Source organism: Macaca thibetana, chromosome 18, assembly GCF_024542745.1.
Source record: "Macaca thibetana thibetana isolate TM-01 chromosome 18, ASM2454274v1, whole genome shotgun sequence".
Lineage (NCBI taxonomy): Eukaryota > Metazoa > Chordata > Mammalia > Primates > Cercopithecidae > Macaca > Macaca thibetana.
The window spans coordinates 62,812,587-62,840,059 of NC_065595.1; the positions used below are offsets into that span (position 1 = coordinate 62,812,587).

Here is a 27,473-nt window from a genome sequence, read left to right on the forward strand (position 1 = left end):
TTTTCTTCTCAAACATTTTGACATTTTACATCTTAGATATATTGCCTTCCCAAATTCAAATCCTAGATAAAATTTTAATCTCAATTCACTTTGAGATTTTCCAGAAGGCCTCTGTTATTTTACATAATAAAAAGAGATCAATTTTTTAAAATTAGGTTTTTTTGATATGTTGAATTGCATGAAAAGCATTGTCAGGGAAGAAGAGATGCTTAACCTTCTCTAATTATACTCATGTGGGTAAATATTATTACTATAACTATTTCAGAAGTTATACAAAATTTCTAGAAGTTTGGCAATGCCCTCACAGGACATGATGTGTCCTGGTAATGTCATCCCTGCTATTAGACAACCACAGTATAATGTTATCAGTGGCAACTTCAGTTATTATTTTAAATGTTGTATGCCACGAAACAACCAAATTCTCTTCTCCAATTGCATTATTTTTGTAATGAACTCTCATTGGATTTTTAACCATGGTCATTTTAAGTCTTTTGTCATCCACAGACAATTGTTTTATGTCATTGCTTTTCTAAAAGCTCTTGCCATCAACTACAGGCCAGAATGCTTCATCTTCAACAAAAGGGGACTATTTCAGACACCCATGAAGAGGACCATGCCAGATACTGTGGGGCACAGGCTTCTGATGGCATTGCTTAAATAACTGAAATCATATCACTTAATTGAGTAAGGGTTTCTAGAACTCTAGTGGAGAAGCTAATGGGTTCATAAAACTGCCAATCCAAGATCACGTAGAACAAGAATTAGTTATGTGGGACTAAATGAATTGATGAAAGATAATTATGGCTTTTGTTTGGAACATTTCTGTTTCTTTAACATTCCATTTTCTGGATTTAGGGAACCTCTTACTCTTTTCTCATAAGTTACTTATACTTGTAACAATTTCATAGATTAAATGTTTGTAACAAAAATGAAAAGTTTTTCTTTTCTTTCAGCCTGATCCCTCTAGAATTCATTAACTCTCAATGAGTACTCTTATTTTCATACTTATTTGCATACATTCAATAAGAATTTGTTCTTCTTATAAGAAGGCATGATTAGAAACATTGGCTGTATAACTAAGGCTTTGACTAGTATGTCATATTTAAGAATGATGTGCATAGAATCAGATATGATCAGTTTTTTAAAATTTTATTTTGGGTTCAGAGGGTACATGTGCGGATTTGTTACTTGGGTAATTTGCATGTCGCTGAGGTTTGGTGTACACATGATCCTATCACCCCAAGTAGTGAGCATAGGACCCGACAGGTAGTTTTTCAACTCCAGCCTCCTTCCCACCCCCTCCCCCTTCTACCAGACAGTTTTAAAAACTAAAGTTGACTTTATGGAGCCAGTGCTTACAAAGTCCTCTTGGAAAAACCATCCTGGTATCTGACTTATAAGGTTTCCAGTCCTCAAGAGAGTAAATAAGGTCACCTCCTGGCAAGTCCAAGAAGCTTAGGATATTTTGGGGACCTCAAGAAGAGAAGCATTCACCCAAATGTATAGGTATTGCCAAAGTCTCAGAGGAAGTTCCTGGCTTGACTTCCTAGCTTCAAGAGGCTTTTAAAAGTCCAACCTGTGATTCTGTATAGAAAATTCCAGCAAAGCAAGCTTTAAAAGTCTCTGAGTTCAATTACTCTTCTTGATGCACTTATGTAAATAATCAGGCCAAGCTTAATGAGACTAGACTTGTAAACAAGAATAATCTTACTTTGATTATTTTTGATCAAAATAGGGACAATGATTGAGAGAAATTTTATGTTTCAATAGAAAACTATCATCAAACATTGTGAATTATCATATTCTAGTCTTGTTCATTGCTTTTGAGGTTTTATTATCTACCTATAAATTTGACCGAATTCTGCCGTCTTCTACATTTTTATCAAATTCTCATTTTTTCTAATTGTCTTCAATATCAGGCTCCAAATTAACATTTCCAATTCCTACCCTCACCTTCCTGACTTGGTGTTGTTGAGACCTAAAACCTGATTGCTGAGCGTCTAGGTTCTCTTGTGGCTCTCCTTTGCCCAAAGTCCTATAAACTGAAGTTGAGTGACTTGATATAAACTTCAAAGGACTCATCACTACAACAGTGTGGGCCTCTGAGGAAATTCACCAGAACACCCACATCTTCCATGATCTGATCTGAGAAGTAACCATGACTGTGACTCTAATGTCTATACCATCAACAAAAATAGTTACCTGTGAACTGAGAAATCTGTCAGATTGCCACTGCTATCTTCACTCCACCATCTAATGATGCTTCAAGCCCAGTGTCTAGAAATCATCTCAACTGGCTGAACTGTGGACTCAAAAATTGCGTCTATCATCTGCTCTCACCATTAATCTTTGTTTTTCTTTGTTTTTCCATAGAAATACCCCTCATGCCCAAGACTAGGAGATTGGTTTGACAAAATACTGTGTAGTGTGCTTATGTTAGGTCTTTGGCGCTAATGATATTTGTTCTGATGTATGTTCCTTCCCTTTGCAGATCCTTACCTCACAAGGCCCGACCAGTGTCTTTTCTCCACAGCAATAAACCCAGTTCCTTGTTTGTGAAACACCTGGGGAAGTATTAAATGGGGGAAAGGAAGGAATTAACAGTCCACCAAAATGGTATGAAAATTACTTTAAACTCAAAACGTCTTCACAATCAGCAGCCACAGAGAGAAACATTATCTAAACTTAGGCAGAGCCTCCTGAATTACAGCTTCTATGACCCCTCTCTGAGGGAGTTTGAGAAGTGTGAGAAGACTCATCCCAGCATCAGCGAGTGATAATTTAGCTATCCGTTATCATCACAAGGCCCGATCGAACCTTCCCTACTTTCCCGTGGAGTCCAAACCCCACTCCACCTGTCTGTTAAATTGGTATATAAACCTTTCACTCTGCAGCCATAAAAAAGAATGAGATCATGTCCTTTGCAGGGAAGTGGATGCAGCCTGTAAACCATTATCCTAAGCAAACTAACGCAGGAACAAATACTGCATGTTCTCACTTATAAGTGGGAACTAAACGACAAGAACACATGGACACACAGAGGAGAACAACAATACACACTGGGCCCTATTGGAGGGTGGAGGGTGTGAGGAGGGAGAGGATCAGGAAAAATTACTAATAGGTACTGGGCTTAATGGCTGGGTGATGAAATAATCTGTACAACAAACCCTCATGACACACGTTTACTTATGTATCAAACCTGTACTTGTACCCCTGAACTTAAAATAAAAGTAAAAAACAAAAAACCAAAACCTTTTACCTTTTAGTATTCAGGGAGTTGCCCATTATTGAGTATTCTCACATGTATGTGTAAATAAACCTTGTCCTTTCTTTTGTTAATCGGTTCATTGTTACTTAATTCTCAGGCCTCTGACCATTGAACCAAAGTGAGTAGAGAAAAACATTTTCCTCTTAGACTGTCTGGGCAGCTATTAAAAAATACCCTAGACTGGATAATTTATAAAGAGTAGAAATTTTTTTTCCTTTTTTTTTTTTTTTTTTTTTGAGACGGAGTCTCGCTTTGTCGCCCAGGCTGGAGTGCAGTGGCCGGATCTCAGCTCACTGCAAGCTCCGCCTCCCGGGTTTACGCCATTCTCCTGCCTCAGCCTCCCGAGTAGCTGGGACTACAGGCGCCCACCACCTCGCCCGGCTAGTTTTTTGTATTTTTAGTAGAGACGGGGTTTCACCATATTAGCCAGGATGGTCTCGATCTCCTGACCTCGTGATCCGCCCATCTCGGCCTCCCAAAGTGCTGGGATTACAGGCTTGAGCCACCGCGCCCGGCCTTTTTTTTCCTTTTTTTTCTGAGAGAAGTCTCGCTCTTGTCCCCCAGGCTGGAGTGCGATGGCTAGATCTCGGCTCACTGCAACCTCCACCTCCTGGGTTCAAACAATTCTCCTGCCTCTACTTCCCAAGTAGCTGGGGTTAAAGTGCCTGCCACCACGCCCGGCTAATTTTTGTATTTTTTAGTAGAGACAGGGTTTCACCATGTTGGCCAGGCTGGTCTCGTACTCATGACCTCAGGTGTTCTGCCAGCCCCGGCCTCCCAAAGTGCTGGAATTACAGGTGTGAGCCACCGAGCCCAGCCTATCAATAGTAGAAATTTATTTCTCCAGTTCTAGAGGCTGGGAAGTCCAAGAGCAAAGCATCAGCACATTTGGTGTCTGGTGAAGGCCTGTTCTCTGCTTCATAGATGGTGCCTCTTGCTGAACCCTTCCATGGCAGAAAGGCAAAAAAGGGCTCAGAAGCTCCCTGAGGCCTCTTTCATAAGGGCACTAATCCCATTCGTGAGAACCCAGCCCTTATGACCTAATTACCTCCCAAAGGTTCCACCTCTTAAAACCATCACCATGGGGGTTAGATTTCACCATGTGAATTCTGGGTGAACATATACATTCAGGCCATACACCTACTAACACCAATGACCGAGTGCCAGTGTAAGTCCCATTCTCCCAGCACATGCTACAGGGCCCTTTCCTGAGTCCTGGGTTACCCCAGGGTCATATGCTCTGGTTGGCCCTGGATAATCCTGGTTTACACCACAGAAATTATTTGCCACATCCTCTTTTATTCTTAAAAGTTTTCCTCCTTTGGATAATAAGTTATATTAATTAGGAACATAACAGATCCTGTCTGCAAACATAACATGTCCCAAACTTAACTCCTGATCCAGCAAATGGCAACTCCTTCCTTTCCGTTTTTGAGACCAAAACCTTTGAAGTTACCCACGCTCTCTTTCTCTCATGCCTCACTTCCAATCCATACTGGTTCTACCTTCAACACATATTCAGCCTCTGATTCTCACCACCTGCTCTTTGACTTGGATCTAAGCCACCTTTACTTCATACTGAATTATCACCATAGCCTCCCACCAGACCTTCCTGATTCCACCTTTGTCCAGAGTGAAACTCTTAAAGTATAAGTTGAATCGCGTCAATCCTCTGCTCAAAACCCTCCGAAGCTACCCTTTCATCTCTGAGTAAAAACCGGGTCTTTACCATAGCTTACAAAGCCCTGAGTGGTGGGACAGTGACATTCCCCACTCCACACTACATGCCCTTTCCATCTCATGTTCTAACTCCTTTCTCCATTTTGCTCCAACTCCCTATGGCCCTGTGTGGTTCCTCACATCTACCAAACATGCTCCCTGCCTCAGGGCCTTTGCACTCACTCGCCCCTCTGCCTGGAATGTTCTTTCCTCAGATCTGTAAGACTTACTTCCTGACATTTTTCAGGTTTCTGCTCAGATGCTCAAATCTCATTTTATTTTTAAAATGTCTTCATTTACCACCTTATATAAAATAGTCATACACATACACACACACCCTGTTGCAAGTTGGGTTCTCTGAAAGCAGATACTGGGGTGCAGGATATTTATTAAGGCTTAGCACCTGTGAAAGGAAGATATGGGAGAAGCAGAATGGAGCAGAGGGTGAAGTTGAATGGAGATACAGGCTTGACAAAGCACTGGCCAATTTGGCAGGGAGTTGTAGAGCAAATGTTGCTCATCAGAGTTGTCCGTATTGGGTAGAAATGACCAGGACTCTTGCTTTGTGTAACCACTGGGTGAGGGTTGCCTTGGGAAGGGCATGACCTAGGGCAAAATAGCAGCCCGCAACTGAGGCTGATCCTGAAGGAACTGACAGCTGGAGTCTGCTGCTGACCACGCCCCATAGCTGGGCAACAAGTTCTTCCTTAAAGGGGGATCTGAGTGGAGCATCTTTGTGTCTACTATACCCATCCACCTCCCCCCATCATGGTAATAAAACTTCCTGAGGGCAGAGACTGGTTGTCTAATAAACACTAATAAACCACTGGCACTCAGAAACTGCCTGGTTCATAGTAGGGCTCAATAAGTGTTGGTTGGTTGAGTGAATGAAAAGGTTAATAAATAAAATCAGTTCCTAGGTTGGATATTTATTAAGACTAAATGCAAGGCTGCCTTAAATTTTTTTTTATCTCAGTGGTGCTCCTTCAATCTTTCATCATGAAAATATCTCGGCCGGGCACGGTGGCTCAAGCCTGTAATCCCAGCACTTTGGGAGGCCGAGACGGGCGGATCACGAGGTCAGGAGATCGAGACCATCCTGGCTAACACATTGAAACCCCGTCTCTACTAAAAAAAAATACAAAAAACTAGCCGGGCGACGTGGCGGGCGCCTGTAGTCCCAGCTACTCGGGAGGCTGAGGCAGGAGAATGGCGTAAACCCGGGAGGCGGAGCTTGCAGTGAGCTGAGATCCGGCCACTGCACTCCAGCCTGGGCGACAGAGCCAGACTCCGTCTCAAAAAAAAAAAAAAAAAAAAAAGAAAATATCTCAATCATTTTTCTCCATGCCTGTTATTGATATAGAATGACAACACAGGATAATGATGCATCTTCAGTAACCTGAGAAGGAAGCATTCTTGGTGTTCTCTAAAGTCAGATTTCTTTTATGTATTTATTTATTCGTAATCTGCTTCCACAGGTTGAACAGATTTCTTTTTGATAGACTGTGTGGCAGAATGACAGAGTACTACTGGACATGGGGTCTGAAGATCCAGGGTTTAGTGTCAGATCTGTTACTGGATGACTTTGACCTTGAGCAAGTCACAGCCTTCTTGAATCTCAGTTTCTTCATCTAAAAGTAAGAAAGTTGAAAATATAATTTTCAGTATTTCTTCCAGCTTCTTGCATACTGTAGTTTTCGTCATTCAGGCCCTTGAATTGTACATTTATGTGATATTTTGCCTGATTATCTTTAGACAGAGTTAAAAAAAAAAAAAAAAAAGAGCTATTTCAAGAAGGTGGGTGAGTGATATAAACAACGAAGAGTTAAAAGAGGGAAAGGAGGCTGGGTGCAGTGGCTCACACCTGTAATTCCAGCCCTTTGGGAGGCTGAGGCAGATGGATCACTTGAGGTCAGGGGTTCAAGACCAGCCTGACCAACATGGCGAAACCCCATTTCTACTAAAAATACAAAATTAGCCAGGTGTGGTGGTGTGTGCCTGTAATCCCAGTTACTCGGGAGACTGAGGCAGGAGAATCACTTGAACCTGGGAGGTGGAGGCTGCAGTGAGCCAAGATTGTACCACTTCACTCTAGCCTGGGCTACAGAGAGAGAGACTCCATCTCAAAAAAAAAAAAAAAAAAAAAAAAAAAAGGAGGAAAAGGAAAACTAGGCAGTAGGCAGATGGTGGCTGAAAGCAGCCCCTTCTGTGCACCGATCCATCCTAAGAGATCACCTGCCAGGGCACAGGCCAGTTCAAAGGCCAAGCATAATCCTAGGACAGGAGAACGGATGAGTCTATCCCAAGCTCTATCAGTAGGAAGAGCAAATATACCACTGGAGGCATCAGACTAGAAAAAGAGGTAGGGCACCCAAAAGGGTATCAGTATTTGTTTATTGCCTGTCTTTCATCTCTCTCATAATCTCTCCCCTACATTGTAATCTCCATAAGATTACAGAATAGGCACCTAATAAATATTTACTTAAAAATAAAAGATGTTAGCATCTGTAAAGCAGTGATGTTCACATATTTTTTTGGAAAGCAGTCACTGTAAGAAACACATTATTTTTTTCACATAGGACCCAATACTTCCATCAGTCTATCTATCTATCTATCTGTCTATCTATCTATCTGTCTGTCTGTCTGTCTGTCTGTCTATCTATCTATCTAAATTAAAATGAGTTTCATGAAACAAATCTTACTCTTGCTAGGCACAATGCTTTCTGTTATTTTAATCTTCTATTTCTTTATCTTAACAATTCTGACCCTGACCTAGTCAACTCATTTAGCAACCTCACAGGGCGGGAGGGAGGCCCCACCAGTCAGTGTGATGGGATCACCTGAGCTGGAAATGGAGGTTCCAGCTGAATCGGAAATTTATTCTGATTTCACGCTCTGCAGGAAGCCTTAATATTTTAACAAGATTTCCTCGTGGATTTGCCTTCAGGGAATGAATGTGTTCATCAGCAAACATGAGTATCCATCTTGTCAATATTTCTATCAATTAATTGATAGTCTATAGTAATTAATCAATCAATTGATATTCTATTTTATATACCACTCTCTTGTGAATTTGATTAATGTGAGTCAGAATCTGAGAAACTGTTCACCTCTGGATGCCCTGACAAGGTCATAATTCTACAAAGAACAGACCCCAGACTGTACAGAGAATAGGCCAGCTCTGTGATGATTTAATGGAACACTCCCTTCGGGACAGTCTAATGCTTGGAGCAGTTTGGAAAGACACCAAAGATCTTTTTGGATGCTGTCACTAATTTTAGACTTGATAGTGAAATCATTTGTAAACCTGTGTAAGCCTCTCTGCTTACCCAAATAAGAATGTTTTATAGAGATGACAGACTTCAAGTTTGTTTTTTATAAAACTCTCTTATAGCACTTGTCCTTTGGTAATAATAACAGAATCATTTCCAGAGAATTCATAGTTAGCACACATGAATATCATATAGTGGAACATGGTTTCTTGCCCTTGGAGACTATATCATAAATACAACCTCCAGGGCAAACTAAACCTAAACAATATGCTCACATAAGCATGTGCTTATTCAATCATGCATTGAGTTTGGACAGGGTTTTATGGTCTCCACATGTGTGCAGGCTCACTTGTTCTTTAGGAAGTCAGGATGGGTGGTGTTATAACTGTGATTCTGAAGACTTAAAATAATCCAACAAGGTCACGTGCTCAGTAATAGAAGAACTAGGCTTCTTGCCTAGTCAGCCTAGTCAGCTGTCTTCCTGTGGTTTCACAATAACATTTGAGTATGACAATTCTCTTCTGCAGGGCTCCAACCTCTCTGATGTCCGACATGCTTATGAGCGGGTTCCAACACACTGCAGTTCTATTTCCAAGTCTACTCATCCTTCCAACTTACACCTCACATGGTGCACATGGAAAAGACATAAATTTGGCTAACTTTGTGCAATGCAAGAGGGGCTATGTACACTTGCCACTCTTGAAACTATCCTCTTGACTCTCGTGGCTGGAGAAAGCCATCTGATCCCAAGAGTTATCTAGATCCAATATCTGGAGGGTACTTCAAATCAGAACCAATAAAGCAACAAAAGGAGGTAATCAGGAATGAATGCATACCAAGGAATGAGCATGATGGACAGCTGACCACACAGTTTATATAAACATGCAGCACACTGCAAAGAATATAGAGTGAGTTTCTTGGACCAGCTTCCAATTTGTCTCCACTAAAATGTAATGAAAGTATGGGACTTCAAATACGTTAAGTTAGTCACTGTTAACCCCTGGAGCTTTTCAAAACCATCCTTACTCAGACTTTACTCCAGGTGGACACCCACCCCATTCTAAGGGTTTGATAAGTGACTATTCCTGTTGTTTAAAGCAGGCATTGGCCGGGCTCGGTGGTTCATGACTGTAATCTCAGTGCTTCAGGAGGCCAGGGTAGGAGGATCACTTGAGTCCAGGAGTTGAGACCAACCTGGGCAACATAGTGAGACCCCACCTCTAAAAAACACAGAAAAATTAGCTACCTGGGAGGCTGAGGTAGGAGGATAGCTTGAGCCTGGGAGGTAGAGGCTGCAGTGAGCCCACTCTAGCCTGCATCAAAAAACAAAAATTAAACTAAAAAATGTAAAAAAATAAAGCAGACATTGGTACCAAATATTTGCATAAGGCTCTTTTCCTAATTTAGTGCTTCAGTGTTTTGGCCATATCTTGACATTATCTACATTTCATTAATCCTGAAGTTTCCCACTTCTCTCTAAATACCTATTGAAACACAACAGCGCAGTGGTCTTTTATCTTAGTGCGTGGCTGTTGAGTTCTCAGATTTAATTGTTGTCAGTTGCTTGGTGATAATATCATGGAGGTGAGAAAAGAAGAGGCAGCTGGGTAATCAGCTTTGCAGGCAAAACAGTATAAATTCCAGGGGCCCTGCCCCCAAGTAGCCACACTGGACCTGTGTGTTCACTCAGAACAGCTCCAAAACCCCTAGTACTTCTGTGTCACCCATTTCCCTACAGTTCCCAGAGAAGCACTCCCATTCAAAAGTGTGCAACCCCTCCCATACCCTTCTTCGTGACTTACAAAAAAATTCCCAGATTTTCTTTTAAGTATTCATCCCTGATGATAAACAATCTATATTTTTCCCGAAAAGAATGGCCTCATTCTCTGCAGTCACTTGAGGGTTATTAACATGTTCCTTTACAAATCCTATAGACCAAGTGGATTAGCTATAGCCACTTCACAGTTGGGGTCACTGCAGTCTAGAGAGAAGAGGGAACGTGCCCAGCATGTAAGGCATGATCTACTGATTGGTTAACAGATTTACTGAGTGCTGTTTATTAATTGATGCAATCCTTAGAGTACCAACATTATCCTCATTTTATACATGTGGAAATGATAGAGGAAAGAGAGGCACAGAGAAGCTGAGTCACTGCATTTGGACACACAGGTAGTAGGTGGCAGGGTGGCCACACACTGGAGCCCTTGCCTGGATTACCACCCTGGGTGTGGAGACAGCAGTATTCCTGGAGGCTGAAGGAAAGGATCCAGACTCAGTCTGCAGAAATGCTCTGAGTCCTGGCTTCTTCAACAGGACGGTTCTCTCCTGTTCACATATTCCTTAAGGAAAACATGGGACTCTATGATGTTTAATATAATAAAGAACAGGGCTTTTGACTGCAAACCTCTCTAAGGAATGATCATCCAGTAAAGGGTATGCAAAACAGAATTATTAAATAAAGAGGTGGAATGACTTTAACTACCAATCCCTTCTCCAAGACTGAAATTGCAGAAAAAGAGACGGGGGCTGCTTATTTAACTGAATTTCTAGAAAGCAGGCTCTGATAACCACTTGCTCCTGTCATCTTGGTAAGTGGATTCCTGCACAAGGGAGAAAGAAAGTCATCAAATCCAAATGACTTCAAGCCAGCTCCCAAAGCAAGCCTGGCAAATTGCTCAGCTCACAGCAGGTAAGAGGACTTCTAGGGAGAGGAGCTCACGCGGCACCTCCTAGCTGGGGCTGCTGGAGTTGGCAAAAAGAAATGCCTGACACCAAGCGGAATTTGAATTTCAGATAAACAATGAATAATGTTTGTATGTAAGTATGTCCCTGTTGTTTAGCAATTCAAAGTCAGTGGGGCATCCTGTATTTTATCTGGCAACCCTAATCCCAACACTAAAAAGATCATTATAAGTACATGGTATAGTTTCCCTAGATGACTAAGCCTTCCTATCTCATTATACCCTGAAGACCTGAACTTCTTTCACTAAAAAGAACAGGAAATTCTACATTTATACATTAAATAATGTAGGGAATTAAAATATGTCTGATAGAAATCAAACCAACCAGCCAGGCGCAGTGGCTCACACCTGCAATCCCAACACTTTGGGAGGCCAAAGCAGGCGGATCACTGGAGGTCAGGAGTTCAAGACCAGCCTGGCCAACATGGTGAAATCCGGTCTCTACTAAAAATGCAAAAAGTAGCCGCGCGTGGTGGCGCATGCCTGTAGTCTCTGGTACTCGGGAGGCTGAGGCAGGAGAATGACTTGAACCTGGGAGGTGGAGGTTGCGGTGAGCCAAAATCATATTGAACTCCAGTCTGTGCAACAGACCAAGACGCCATCTCAAAAAGAAAAAGAAAAAAAAGAAATCAAACCAACCTACCAGTAGTGTGAGGGGGATTTTATTACTTCCCTAGTAAAAGGAACGATTAAAAGTTGTTGAAGGCAAGATGTGATGGTGTGCACAGGTAGTCCCAGCAGTTTGTGAGGCCAAGATAGGAGGACCACTTGAGCCCAGGAGTTTGAGACCAGCCTGGGCAACATAGCAAAACCATGATTCTACAAAAAATTTTTAAAGCCAGCTGGGTGTGGCGGTACATGCCTATAGTCCAAGCTACTCAGGAGGCTGAGGCGGGAGGGTCGCTTGAGCCCAGGAGCTCGGGACTGCAGTGAGCCATGAGTGTGCTGCTGTACTCCAGCCTGGGTAACAAACAGAGCAAGACCCTGTTTCTTTTCTTTTCTTTTTTTTTTTTTTTTGAGGTGGACTCTCACTCTGTTGCCCAGGCTAGAGGGCAGTGACGCGATCTTGGCTCACTGCAACCTCCCCGCCCCTGCCCCAGTTCAAGCAATTCTCCTGCCTCAGCCTTCCGAGTAGCTGGAATTACAGGCACCTGTCACCACACCAGGCTAATTTTTTTTTTTTTCCCCGAGACGGAGTCTCGCCCTGTCGCCCAGGCTGGAGTGCAGTGGCGCCATCTTGGCTCACTGCAAGCTCCGCCTCCCGGGTTCGAGCGATTCTCCTGCCTCAGCCTCCTGAGTAGCTCAGGCTACAGGCGCCCGCCACCACGCCCGGCTAATTTTTTGTATTTTTAGTAGAGACGGTCTCAATCTCCTGACCTCATGATCCGCCCGCATCAGCCTCCCAAAGTGCTGGGATTATAGGCGTGAGCCACCGCGCCCGGCCTAATTTTTGTATTTTTAGTAGAGACGTGGTTTCACCATGTTGGCCAGGCTGGTCTCCAACTCCTCACCTCAGGTGATCCACACTCCTTGGCCTCCCAAAGTGCTAGGATTATAGGCGTGAGCCACTGTGACTGGCCAAGACCCTGTTTCTAAAAAGAAGAAAGGAAGGAAGAAAGAAAAAAATGTGTAAAAGATGACTGAGCTGGGAATGAAGAGAAACGGGTTCTGGTTCTGCGACGTCTAACCCTATAATCAGCTCCACCGCCTGCCACACAGCTTCCTTCCTCCCCTACACTTCAGCTCAAATCCTGGGAATGGCTTACCTATTTGTAACGGCGGAGGAACCAGGGAAGAGGGCCTGAGATGGAGGATTTCTGTATTTTTGTGTGGCTTGCGGGTTGAAACCAAACTATTGCTTAATATTTAAAAGTGCATATCTAATTAACACAATTAAATATTTTAACAATTCTATCTACAATATATGCACCTGTTTTCATTAAAAATAAGAATGATACCTCTCTGTCCCTGAAGAGAGAGCTGGAGAGGAGTGGGTGTTGCAACGCTCTGCCACTAGTGAGCATCAGGTATCTGATTATTTTCTGAGGGTCAGATTCCTCACCTGAGAAACAAGCTGGACTGAAGACCAGCTGGACTAGGTCTAGTTCTAGGCATTCTAGAACTCTTTGACTTGACAATTCCTCAGTAGGCTTTTGTAGGCTGCAGGAATTTCCCAACTCAGAGAAGAGAGTTAGTATCACCGCTTAGCTACTTTCAGCTAGGGGACAAAGTGGCTCCAGCTTTACTGCCAAATAACAACCACAAAATGTGGCCAGGCATGGTGGCTCACACCTGGAGTCCCAGCACTTTGGGAGGCAGAAGGGGTGGATCACTTGAGCCCAGGAGTTGGAGACAAGCCGGGGCAATATGGTAAAGCCCTGTCTCTGCCAAAAATTTAGAAATTAGCCCCGCATGTTGGTGCCTGTTGTCCTAGCTACTCTGGAAGCTGAGGTGGGAGGACCACTTGAGCCAAGGATGCAGAGGTTGCAGTGAGCCGAGATGGCACTACCGCACTCCAGCTTGGGCGAAGGGAGTGAGACTCTGTCTCACAAAAAAGAAAAAGAAAAACCAAAACCATAAAATGGAAAGGACTGAACCTTAAGTCAAAAAAAAATCCTTATTAAATAATAGCAGCCTTCATTCTTCTTCATTAGCAAAACGTGCCAAAGGAGCAGTTGTTCAAAGGCGATTGCCTCTGGCCCGTGCCCACAAGCCTCCTTTCAAAAGGAAATTAACCCTGTGAGTCATGACACAAGCATATTCACACTCCAAGTGAGATAGGAGTCAGATAGCGTCATAAACCTTCCACCCCAACTGTCTGAACAGGTTGAGAGGATTCTGGAATTACTGCTCTTTGGGCCATTTCCCAGGTGGAAAACGTCCACACAGTCACTGTGGTTACTTGCTTACTGCCTGGCAGTAACCATGAGTTCCCCAGGCTTCACGCTCCACCCGCTGTCAGCTCATTGTGCAGGTAGTAATTCCTCAGTTACCCACATTTATGTTTTGTACGTAATTATTTCACTCTAAATATCAGCAAAACTCATTAGCAGGTGTCTGACGTTGGTAGAAAGCCTCCTGACTATCTAATACTAGGAGTAAAAGAAAACATAATGGCTATTTAAATATGGCCACACAAATGTGCTGAAATGTACAATACAAACTCCAGTGGATCTAAATTGAAAACTTTTCTCAAAAAGTTCAAATCTTTGAAAAGTATATTTAATAACACTTTTTAAAGTTATTAAATTACAACAGAAAGACTTCGAGTTAGAAAAGCTGGATTGCCTTTAAAGTAAAGTAATGATAATAAAACTTATTATTATAAAATTGTTTGGGCTGGGTGTGGTGGCTCATGACTGTAACTCCAATAGTTCAGGAGGCCAAGGCAAGAGAATCGCCTGAGCCCAGGAGTTTGAGAGCAGCCTGGGCAATATAGCAAGATCTCACCTTTCGCAAAATGTTTAAATTAGCTGAGCGTGGCGGCACATGGCTGTCGTTCCAGCTGCTTGGGAGACTGAGGTGGGAGGATCACTTGGGCCCAGGAGTTCCAGGTTGCAGTGAGCTATGATCATGCCATTGCACTTCAGCCTGGGTGACAGAGCAAGACACTGCCTTTATAATTTAAAAAAACAAACAAACAAAAAAACAAAAACCAGGGGCAGTGAAAGCATCCCTTTCCTCTAATGACACAAAGTATTTAACAATATGTTTTGCTCCATTTGCGCTTAACAAGTGGGAGTGATGGTTGGTGAAAATATTATTCAGGAACAAAGAGACCTTTGGATTCCTCTCCCTGTATATCAACACTCAAAATGAAGGCGGAGCCCTTTTTTCTCTGTTTTCTTTTTGGATCAATGTGAATAACTCACCAAGATCAATTAGTTCCCACAGCAGATCTAGGGTCGCTCTCTATCCAGCTTAAATTCTCCAGATGATGGCCAAATCTTCATTTTCTTTTCCAGCTCTACCTGTGCTTAACATCTGGTTTGAGATTTTTTTTTTTTAATTCATTTAAAAGCAAAAGTGAACTGGATTCTTCCCTCTGGAGCTCTGGGAGATAGAAGAGTGTTCTTTGCATTCTTCATGTGTGGCCCAGTTTTCTTGTGGGGCCAGGCTTATGTTTGACAGTCCCCAGGGACTGTGCAGCAGCTGCAATAGTCCTAGCCTTCCAGTAAAGGCACTTTGGGACCTGTGACAAGGCACCAGGACTACTGTACAGGGCTCCCTGCTCTGCCTGCTGCCAGCGTCTTCTGTGGCCACTGCCTGAGTTTGAGGGGAGTCAGGGTGGTAGACAACTGACAGGTACATAGAGGTACTGAGACAGCTCCCAGAAGCGCCCCAGAGTGCTGGGGCCCTGGTTCTGGATTTTCTATGTGCAGTCCCCAGGGTTCAGACCTTTATGTCCAGGCCTGGAAAATGAAAAATGCAATTTTCCTTTTGGTTCATTCAATGAAGCCATCTTTCAACACCTTTTCTGCATCCCTGGATCTCCTCACATTCTTCCTCCCACTCCTTTGGGGAAGTCAAGCTTGTGGTCTAGAACTCATCCATGACTTAATCATCCTTGGTGCCTCCCCTCCCTCCTTCTTTCCCTCCCTCCCTCCCACCTTTCTCCTTTCTTCCTTCTTCTTTCCTCTCTCCTTCTCTCCCTTCCTTCCTCTTTGAAACTATTTTGTTTCTCTTTCTTTGTTCTCTTGCTGAATTTCCCATCTCTGTCCCACTTGCCAAGCCTGGAGTCTTTCAGAAGACTATAGGTTACTCTAGAGCAGCACTGCTTAATGGAGATATAATGTGCGGCACACGTATAATGTGAAGTTTTATGGTAGCTGCATTTTATTTTATTTTATTTATTTTATTTTTTTGAGATGAAGTCTCAGTCTGTCACCAAGGCTGGAGTGCAGTGGTGCGATCTCTGCTCACTGCAACCTCCACCTCCCAGGTCAAGCGATTCTCCTGCCTCAGCCTCCCGAGTAGCTGGGATTACAGGCACCTGCCACCAGGCCTGGCTAATTTTTGTATTATTAGCACAGACGGGGTTTCACCATGTTGACCAGGCTGGTCACGAACTCCTGACCTCAAGTGATGTGCCTGCCTCAGCCTCCCAAAGTGCTGGAATTATAAGCATGAGCCGCTGTGCCCAGGTAGCTGCATTTTAAAAAGTAAAAAGGAACAGATGAAATTATTTAAATAACATTTTATTTAAACCAGTATATTTGGGTATTATTTCAACGATAGTATCATTTCAATATGTAATCAGTATAAAAACTGAGCAATATTTTGCATTCTTTTTATCATACTGAGACTTTGAAATCCTGTGTGTATTCTATACTTACAGCACATCCCAATTTGGACCAGCAGCATTTCTTTTTTAAAAAAAGTCTTCTTGGCCGGGCGCGGTGGCTCACGCCTGTAATCCCAGCACTTTGGGAGGCCAAGGCGGGCGGATCACAAGGTCAGGAGATCGAGACCACGGTGAAACCCCGTCTCTACTAAAAAAAAAAAAAAAATACAAAAAATTAGCCGGGTGCGGTGGCGGGCGCCTATAGTCCCAGCTACTCGGGAGGCTGAGGCAGGAGAATGGCCTGAACCCAGGAGACGGAGCTTGCAGTGAGCTGAGATTGTGCCACTGCACTCCAGCCTGGGGGACAGAGCAAGACTCTGTCTCAAAAAAAAAAAAAAAAAAAAAAAAAATCTTCTTGTGTTTTTAATGGACAAATGATAATTATATATTTACAGGATACAATGTCATGTTTCAAGACAAGCACATATTGTGGAATGATCGTGTCAGCAGAGCAGCCACATTTCAAGTGTTCAGTAGCCACATGTGGTTGGTGGTGGCCATATTGGACAGTATACATGTAGAGACTAATTTGCCCTCACGTTGTTGTGGCAAGGATTGATAATTACCTCCCAATGTTTCTTTTCCCTTCCAGTTTAATAATAGAACTTCAATTTTTAGGTTTTATTTTTTAGCCTCCCCTGCAGCCCGGTGTGGCCATGAGACCAACTTCAGGTCAACGAGATGTAAGTGACAGCCCAAGATTCCACGTTTCTCCTCGTGGGGGAAAGACGTGCTCTTTGCCAGCTCCACTCTGTGTTTAACATCTGACTTGGGATAAAAGATCTTTACAGAGGAAGAATAAGCTGACTTCTCTCCTCTGGAGTCTGGGAGAGAAGAGTGTTCTTGGTCTTGTTTCCTCAGTTGGACTGAGCCCTGAAATGCCTTCACAGAACTGTCATGGCAGCCATGGGCTCTTAGCCCCTGTACTTCTCTGGGAGAGAAATAAGCTTCTGCCTTATTTAAGCCATGGGTATTTTGAGCTTTTGTAATGCTCCTAATCTGAACTGATTCATTTCCATAAGATGGTTTTTGCCCACAACAAAATCAGTCACAGCAAGTAGCAGGTAACCTTGGAAAATACTTTTGGCACCACCTCGCAAAAACATCTGCAGTCCCGTGTCCATTGCAGCATTATTCACAATTGCCAAGATATTGAAACAGTCAAAGTATCGATTGATAGATGACTAGATGAAGAAATTGTGGCATAGATACACAATGGAATACATACTCAGCCTTTAAAAAAGCAGATCCTGCCATCTGTGACAATATGGATGAGCTTAGGGGACATTATGCTAAGTCAAATAAGCCAGACACAGAAAGAAAATTACTGCATGATACCAGCCTGGACAGTATGGTGAAACCCCGTTTCTACTAAAAATACAAAAAATTAGCCAGGCATGGTGACATGTGCCTGTAATCCCAGACACTTGGGAGGCTGAGGCAGGAGAATCACTGAACCCAGGGAGGCGGAGGTTGCAGTGAGCTGAAATCGTGCCACTGCACGCCAGCCTGGGTGACAGAGTGAGACTCCGTCTCAAAAAAAAAAAAGAAAAAAGGATAATACTGCATGATCTTACTTGTAAGTGACATCTAAAAAACTAAATTCAATAAATTGAATATGTAGAACCAGAGAGCAAAAGGGCGGATACCAGAGGTGAAGGGGGCCGGGAGGGGAAGGGTCGAAATGGGAAGATATAGGTCAAAGAGTACAAAGTTGCACAACTGTTGAATGAATAAGTTTAGAAATCTAATGTACAACATGAGGACTACAGTTAATATTCTATTTTATATTGGTAATTTGACAAGACAGTAGATTTTAGGTGCTCTGATCACACACACACATACACACACACACACACACATATACATACACAGTGGAAAAGTAGCTATAGAGATAACGTACCAATATATCAATTTACTTGACCATAGTGACCACTTCACTATGTATATGCATGTCAAGATAAGTATATTGGCCAAGCACAGTAGCTCACGCCTGAAATCCCAACATTTTGGGAGTCAAAGGCAGAGGATTGCTTGAGTCCAGGAGTTCAAGACACGCCTGGGAAATATAGTGAGACCCCATCTCTACAAAAAATTTAAAAATTAGCTGAGCATGGTGGTGTGTGCCCGTAATCACAGCTACTTGGGAGGCTGAGGCAAGAGGATTGTCTCTACAGAAAAAAAAAATTAGTTGGATGTGGTAGTATATGTCTGCAGTCCCAGCTACTCAGGGGCGCTAAGGCCAGAGCATCACTTGAGCCCAGGAGTTGGAGGCAGCAGTGAGCCATGGTTGCACTGCTATGCTCCAGCCTGGACAACAGAGTGAGGCTCTGCTTCTCACAGAAAAAAAAAAAAAAGGTAAGTATCTGAAAATATACTCTACACCTTAAATATATTCAATTAAAAAAGGAATAAGAAAGTAAGAAGTAGCAATTTTTTCCATTTTCCATAGTTATAACACTGAGAATAAATTTAGTTCTGTTGATCGAAAAACAAAAATTTTTAAAAATAAGTCATTAGTTTTTTTTAAAGTTCATTAGCCATTGTTTCTGTGACAGTCATTTTATTTCCCTTGCACCTTTGTGACTGAGGTTTCGTGTAGTGACACGGGCATAAGGAGGACCCTGCGTGGGTCCCCTGAAATGTGGTCGCAAAGCAACCACCAGTCCACATTCCTCGGTCCACAAGGATGTCACGTGAGACTTTTGCTAAGTGTCTTGCTGAAATAAGTCATTTCTGACTATGATATTTGCCTGCTCGTCCAGTGGAGTGCTACGGCATGGAAACGAGGCTGTCTGGCACAAGCTCAGGTTTCAGGGAACTCATGAGAGTGCCTAGCAGTCATTACTTTCTTTAATAAATGCGCACAGAGCCCCTTCGATCATCTGTTCCCGAGTTTTCCTGAAGCTCAACATTAAATGTAACCGGCACACAGACCCGTAAGCCACCTTTCCTGTTGTGTGGAAAATCTGGAACTCATTTACCCATCTCCTTTCTTTTGCTGTCTCTCCATTCCCCCCAGTTTCTCCGGTTCAGATGGTCCTGTGATCACATCTGCAAGTTCTTTCAGGACTCTGGGGTGCCATCTAGCTAAGCCAACAGCCATCCCTGCTCTCATTTTAAGCAGTTAGATGCTCTCTCTGCCTGTGTTGAGAGCATTCAACTTGGGCTAAAGATCATTCTGCTTGACAGAAAACAAAAGTTTTATCTTTTGTGCTGTTTTATCAGATACATTACACTTTTTTCATTTACATTGATGATCTTTCTTTTTGTCTTTCCTGGATCTATCAGGGCAAAATGTTATTTGCTGTCCCTAATATGCTTTACACTGCAAAATCTCATTAAGTAGATATCAGTTTAATTCAAGATATACTATCCAGAGCTGCAAGGATTCCCTTGCTGCTATAGGATCCATTGGTATGATAGGTTAATTTGTATTATTATAAATATACTAAAGGATTCCACATGTAGTTCTATTTTTTCCTATTCCTTTGAGTTTTGAATTAGTCTTCAGTCTTTGTCATATATTACAAATAATGTTTTTAAATTAGTAAGTATCAGAAGTAACATGCATCATGTACTAAATCACACCATTCTGTTCTCCATAAATGATGTCGGTATCAGAAGGCACATATTTCTTTCTCTCCATGCTTCCTGTCCAGTGAACATGTTTACATGCCCATTCGTGGCTGATCTGTCAGATCTCCAAACACCAAAGAAGGCCTGCAAAACCTTACACATTGGCCTCTTCGAGGACCAAACCAACTGAAAACCTGTATTGGCTGCGTGAGTCCCAGTTCCCATGAGGGATGTCACCCAGCCACCTGGTGCTCACGCTGTGCATTGCTGCAGAGGAGGCCTCTGTTTCCTCCAAAGCTGGTCAACTCTCACTGTAGGATTTCCACTGAGGGGCATGGCAGGACTTTCCTAAGGGGGCTGCAGAAATAACCCAACAATCACCCCGCTTTCCTCCCATTGCTGCCTGTTCTTCAGTGCATTTTTACATTTGGCTGGGGAGCCTCAGCCATTGCAGGAAAGGGAGTCTGGGAGAAGGCTAATGGGAGAGAGGCCCCTTATAACTGCTTCAATTTGAGCAGATTTATTCCTGTTTTCAAAACTTGTATTTGTTGTATTAGTCAGAGTTGCTCAGAGAAACAAAATTAATAGATGATTGATAGGTAGATGGATAGACAGATAAATAGATGAGAGAGGACATGTTAGAGGAGTTGGCTCACCTAGTGATGGAGGCTAACAAGTCCCTTGAGAGGCCATCTACAAGCTGGAGAATTTGAGGTGCCAGTAATATGGCTCAGTCCAAGGAAAAAGGCCTCGGGACCCGAGGGTCACTGGTACAAGTCCTGGAGTGCAAAGGCCAGAGAACCTGGGGTTCAGTCTAAAAGCAGAAGAAGAGCTTTCCTAGCTCCGGAAGAGAGAGAGACCAATTTGCCGTTCTTCTGATTTTGTTCTGTGTAGACTCCAGCCAATTGGATGGTGCAAATCTTCCCCACTTAGGCACGTCCGACTGCCACGCCAGTCTCCTCGGAAACACCCTCACTGACACACTCCAGAATAATGTGTTATCAGTTCTTTAACTTGACACCTAAAATTAGCTGTCACATTTGGCATCCTCCAAAGATTTTGTTTCAAAAAAAATCCTTCGAGATGGTTTATAGTAATAACTATCTTTGGAGGCTACTCCTATCTGCCCCCCCACTTAAGGGTGGTAGATTTCGCAAATAAAAATACATGACGTTCGACTGAATTTGAATTTTGGATATGTAATAAGATTTTTTTAGTATAAGTACGTCCCGTATTTTTCATGGGCCATATCTATACTGAAGAATGATCAGTTGTTTACATGAAATTCCAAGTCAGCTGGCAGTCCTTCCCTATCCAATGAACCAGCGGCCCTTTGTCCCACTCCAGAGTCGGACAAAGCGTGCCTTGTCTCACTGACCCCTGTTGTGGATGAGCCCTGCGTCCTGCAGCAGCAAAGTAGGGCCACGCCCCTCAGGCCCGGCCTCTGCTCTCTTCTCACTCCCGCTCCAGGCCTCACGGACCCAGCTCACCTTAACGTTTATCATCAGAACCAACGCCCCTTTCAGGCTTCCGGGGCAGGCTGACTTTCATTTCTCTTTATCACTGCAAATGACCCACATCAGCCTTTCCAGCTGTCAGCTGGGAAACAGAATCCTTCAGTGATTTCCCAACAGAGGCTCTTAGCCGAGACTGTCGATCTACAGTTGGCGGGTGTTAGGGGTGAGGGTGGCGGGGGCTGACAGATCCCGAGGAAGGGCCCAGAGGTTGAGGGAGGTGGGAAGGAGGAAATGTGTTCTGCCACAGCTGTAAAAGGAAAGGAAGGATCTAGAAGATGGCTTAAAAAAGGATCCCGTCTAAGATAGCAAAGACGTCTGACCACGTGCTTCTGGTACTTCCCATCTTTTCTCAGCAAAGAAGGAGGAGCCTCCAAGGTGGAGTTTGAGCGCATTCGCGGGTCTGCCATTTAGGGGCCTCGCCCAGCCAGGAGCCAACTGTGGAACCTTCCTGGCCTTTCCCCATGGAACGGGTGCTAGTGCCTGTCGTGCTGGGGTTGCGTGGGTGTTAAATGAACTAACTCTCAAAGTTGGATTCCTATGCCTTCCTTTCTCCATTTTCCAAAACTAAATTTCTTTTCTCTCACCAAATAAAACTGAAGTTAAGGCTGGGTGTGGTGGCTCACGCCTGTAATCCCAGCACTTTGGGAGGCCGAGGCAGACGGATCACTTGACCTCAGTAGTTTGAGACCAGTCTGGCCAACATGGTGAAGCCCTGTCTCTACTAAATATATAAAAATTAGCTGGACGTGGCGGGGCATGCCTCTAATTCCAGCTACGCAGGAGGCTGAGGCATGAGAATTGCTTGAACCCAGGAGGTGGATGTTGCAGTGAGCTGAGATCACACCACTGCACTCCAGCCTGGGCGGCAGAGTGAGACTCTGTCTCATAAAAGTAAAAATGAAGTTAAACAAAATAAAATGATTATGCCTTGGAGAGAATAAAGTGAGGAGGAAAAAAAGAAAATAATCATCTAAAAATATTGACCTTAAAGCAAATTACGCAACTTAATTTGAAAATATGCCAATCAGCCAGGGAATATGAGGAGATTCTGTTGATGGACAGTGGACTGAACACACACATTTACTGCTTCTCCTTCCAGAAACATGACTGAAATTATGGCAAAGGGACAAACAAAAGCTGTAAACACACAGAACAAAGAGTACAGGAGGGAAGACAATAGCAAAGGCCGAAAGCAGGAAGAGTGGTGAGCTGACTCTGCTCCCCATAAGGCAGTTCGGTTTCCCACGGGAAGCACAAGGCAGCCAGGGAAATGGCAAGGCAGTGCCATTCTGGAAGAGAGATAAAGGAGGGAATGGAACAGGGCAGGTACATCCTTAGGACCCTCCCTTACCTTCAGCTGAGTGAGTCCCACCTTGTTGGGGGGTGGGGGTGTGTGCAAGTTGCTTCCTGAATGTTTGCTGTCAGGTGTAAACCCCACAGGCAAGAAATCGAATATTTTTCTTTTCTTCTGGGGAAGACGATCAACATGAGAGAAAAATACCTAAAAATCCTGAAACTGAGGGTGTGGAAGGGTCCTCACTGAAGAAGCTCAGCCTCCAAGCAAGCCTAAGCTCCCTTCCATATATGCAAAGTATTCAAACAGCTTTTTAGTAGTTAAATTTTATGCAACGACAGGAAGCCAAGGATGATCAGACATCTGAGGGGGAGTTTCGTATATGAAAGGTGTAGTTCTAAACATCAGTTGGGGGGAAAAATCAATTCAGAGGAAACCTGGGCTATCCATAAAAGTAAAAACTTAAAAAAATTCAGGAACATTCTCACAGAGATGAACAAATATTTTATCCATGCAACAAAAACAAGATGTCACCAAAAAACTTTTCAGGAAAAAACCCAACTCTTTTTTGTTTTGTTTTGTTTTAGACAGAGTTTTTGCTTTTGTTGCCCAGGCTAGACTGCAGTGGCACAATCTCAGCTCACTGCAACCTCCGCCTTCTAGTTTTAAGTGATTCTCCTGCCTCAGCCTCCCAAGTAACTGGGATTACAGGCACCTACCACCACGCCCAGCTATTTTTTTGTATTTTTAGTAGAGACGGGGTTTCACCATGTTGGTCAGGCTGGTCTCGAACTGCTGACCTTGTGATCCACACGCCTCGGCCTCCCAAAGTGCTGGTATTACAAGTGTGAGCCACCGCTCCTAGCAACCCAACTCTTAAAAAATTGAAGTACCCACATTTAAGATGCCTGTAACCATAAGACATCCCATTATTTTCTGTACCATTAAAAAAAGAAAGCCATGCATGGTGGCTCACTCCTATAATCCCAGCATTTTAAGAGGCCAAGGCAGGAGGATTGCTTGAGCCTGGGAGTTCAAGACCAGCCTGGCTAATAGAGAAAGATGCCATCTCTACAAAATTAAAAGATAAAAATTAGCCTTGTGTGGTGGTAAACACCTGTAGTGAGCTATGATCATGCCATTGCATTCCAGCCTGACCAGCAAAGCAAGATCTTGCCTCAAAAAAAAAAAAAAAAGAAAAGAAACAAAACAAAAAAACAAAAGAAAACCACTAACCAATGTATGACACTGCTTAACATTTACAAGTTTTGCCTATTGAAAAAGTCTTTTAGTGTTACTTAGAGATAAATGTATGAAATATCACCATTGCTTGTTTATATAAAAGAAAAAATAAGCAAAACACTTTACCTAAGGAATTCATAAACATCTTCACATTTAAAGTGTGAGTTCTCTGAAACCAGCTCAGAATTATTGACATTGTTTTTTCCCCATTTAATATCTTTCTCCATGTCATTAAGAGTATTGATGATGCATTATATTTTAGCCAATTGTTCAACTAGTGTCAGAGATTTTTTTTCTAAGCTATTGATACCAATTTTCAAATTTTGAAGCTAGCACTTAATTTGGCTTCATTTAACTTAAATAATCATTTCGCTTTTCTCCATTGAATCGCATCACTGAATGTCATGCTGTGTTGGCCCAAGGTCTGCAGGAATCTTCTGACAAACTAAGTTTCAATGCTTCAATGATAATCCTGTACAATGCACAAATCGGTCATACCAACTCCTTGTTGCTTTGAAAGTTTACTCATTTATTCCAAAAGATTTGACATTTTTACTGCCTTCAGTTGCATTTCCTGATATGTAGTATCAACATGTGTGGCATCAACCATGCATATAACTCAACTGAGGAGACGGCAAGCTTGTGTATGCAGAAGCAATGGCAATGACGCTGTGACTGGTACCTGAACAATGGTCATTGTCACGGTTCATTATTTATGCAATACATTCTGACCACAGAGGTTATAAACTGTGAAAAACATACATCTTAGAATCAATTAAGAACATTTAAAAAATAGCACTCACAGGCCAGGCACGGTGGCTCACGCCTGTAATCCCCGCACTTTAGGAAGTCGAGGCGGGTGGATCATGAGGTCAGGAGATCGAGACCATCCTGGCTAACACGGTGAAACCCTGTGTGTATTAAAAATACAAAAATTAGCCAGGCGTGGTGGCATGCGCCTGTAGTCCCAGCTACTCAGGAGGCTGAGGCAGGAGAATTGCTTGAACCTGGGAGGCGGAGGTTGCAGTGAACCATCTCAAAAAAAAAACCAGAAAGATAAAGAAAAAATAGCACTCACTAGAACAGATGGAAGATAAAATTTAAGAAATCTCTCAGAGAATAGGAAAAAAAAGACACAGAAAAATAAAACGAAAGAGAAAAGATAAGAAAATTAGAGAACCAAACCAGAAAGTCCAACAAATGAATAACAAGGGTTTGAAAGAGAAGAGAGTACAGAACATAATAGAGAAAACAACAAAGAAATGATTTGAGACCATTTCCTGAAACTGACCTATAAGAGTTTTCAGGCCCAGCACTGTGGCTCACACCTGTAATCCCAACAATTTGGGAGGCCAGAGGATCACATCAGCCCAGGAGTTTGAGACCAGCCTGAGCAACATAGGGAGACCTTATCTCTGCAAAAAAAATTTTTAAATTAGCTCAGTGTGGTGGCACACACCTGTAGTCCCAGCTACTTGGGAGGGTGAGGTGGGATGATCACTTGAGCCCAGGAGTTTGCTGCCACAGTGAGCCGTGATTGCACCACTGCACTCCAGTCTGGGTGACAGAGCAAGAGCCTGTCTCAATTAAAAAAAAAAAAAAAAAGCAGCTTTCAGATGGTAAGAGCACACAAAGTGCCAAGAATAGTTATAGTAAGACTTTAGGGTACATCATTGTGAAGAATGAAGAACTTAAAAGATCTTAAAAACTTCCCAACAGGGCTGGGCATGGTGGCTCACACTTGTAATCCCAGCATTTTGGGAGGCCAATGTGGGAGAATTGCTTGAGGCCAGGATTTTGAGTCCAGCCTAGGCAGTATAGTGAGACCCCACCTCTACAAAAAAATTTTAAAACTTACCCAGAGGCCGGGCGCGGTGGCTCAAGCCTGTAATCCCAGCACTTTGGGAGGCCGAGACGGGCGGATCACTAGGTCAGGAGATCGAGACCATCCTGGCTAACACGGTGAAACCCCGTCTCTACTAAAAACACAAAAAATTAGCCGGGCGAGGTGGCGGCGCCTGTGGTCCCAGCTACTCGGGAGGCTGAGGCAGGAGAATGGCGGGAACCCGGGAGGCGGAGCTTGCAGTGAGCTGAGATCTGGCCACTGCACTCCAGCCTGGGTGACAGAGCGAGACTCCGTCTCAAAAAAAAAAAAAAAAAAAAAAACTTACCCAGGCATAATGGTGTGCACCTATAGTTGTAGCTACTTGGGAGGGTAGGATCACTTGAGCCCAGGAGTTTGAGGCTACACCTCTAGTCTGGGTGACAGAGCAAGACACCATCTCTATTTTTTTAATACAGTCATATTACTGTGAAATGATCCAAAGTTTTATTCTTAAGAGGGTCTTGTGCCCCAGTTACAGGGAAAATTCTTTTTTTTCTTTTCTTTTATTATTATTATTATTATTTTTAAATTATACTTTATTTTCTAGGGTACATATACACAATGTGCAGGTTTGTTACATATGTATACATGTGCCATGTTGGAAGACACCATCTCTAAAAACAAAAACAAAACAAAGAAACTTGCCAAAAAAAAAATCTGATTTCTTAGAAAGGAACAGGTCTTAGAATGGTTCTGGACTTCTTAATGACTACATTGTATGCAAATAAAAGAAAATAATATAAAAATTCACAGGAAAATGATATTTGTATTTTGATTTCTCTTTCCAGTCAAATTTTGATTAGATATGAGACTGGAATGAAGATCTCTCCAGATGTTCAAGGTCTCAAAACATTGATCTCTGAGTACCCTTTCCCAGAAAGATACTAGAGAAAGCATTCCACCAAAATAAGTGAAAGAACTTAAAAGAAGACATTCCGTGAAGAGACTGAGAGAAAATCAGATGTATTGAGAGGAGATTTAGACCATGGGAAAATTTAGAAATATGCTAATATATGTTGCTTAGAAAACTAAGCAAAGGCAAATACTTGACATTTACTAACCCCAGTGAAAATACAAAGTTAGCAGTAGAGGAAAAGTCATCATCGTATACTGTATGGCTCAGCTACACAGCAGTGGCTAGCATTTAGAGTCATAGTAATCAGTGAATATTGATGTACTCAAAATTGGGATATGTAATGGGAGTATGGGAGGTGGTCAAGTAACATTTGTAGGAGATGGGGACATGGAAGGAGGCAGCGAAGAATTAAGTCCTTACCTTCTGATGTGGGAAGTCAGCAGATGGTACCTAAAAACGAAAAATCAAGAAATAGCAGTGTAAGTGTGCTATTAGTGATAGGAAGATGAAGACCAACAGTTGTTGCTGAAAGTTTGAGATTAGTTTCCTTCTGCTATGATTTGAATGTTTTTCCCTCCAAAGCTCATGTTAACATGTAATTGTGATTGTAACAGTATTAAGAGGTGGGATCTTTAAGAAGAGTTTGTGAGGTCCTGCGGGCTCTAGCCTCCTGAATGGACTCACGCTGCATTACTGTGGGAATGGGTTCACTTCTTTTTGTGCTCTCTCTCACCGTCTTTTGACCCTTCCAATATG

The 27,473-nt window shown here is 42.9% G+C and overlaps 2 long non-coding RNA genes across 2 annotated transcripts; both read right to left on the reverse strand.

Moving 5' to 3' along the window:
- Window positions 1-2,506: 2,506 nt before the first annotated feature.
- Window positions 2,507-27,172, reverse strand: LOC126941187 (uncharacterized). The gene is made up of 3 exons (XR_007721127.1): window positions 27,138-27,172; window positions 24,780-24,887; window positions 2,507-2,564 (listed from the first exon to the last, which is right to left on the reverse strand). It is a non-coding gene; the product is annotated as an uncharacterized LOC126941187 (long non-coding RNA).
- LOC126941190 (uncharacterized) lies at window positions 10,304-13,047 on the reverse strand. Its single transcript, XR_007721130.1, has 3 exons — window positions 12,959-13,047; window positions 10,742-10,859; window positions 10,304-10,598 (listed from the first exon to the last, which is right to left on the reverse strand). It is a non-coding gene; the product is annotated as an uncharacterized LOC126941190 (long non-coding RNA).
- Window positions 27,173-27,473: the final 301 nt, after the last annotated feature.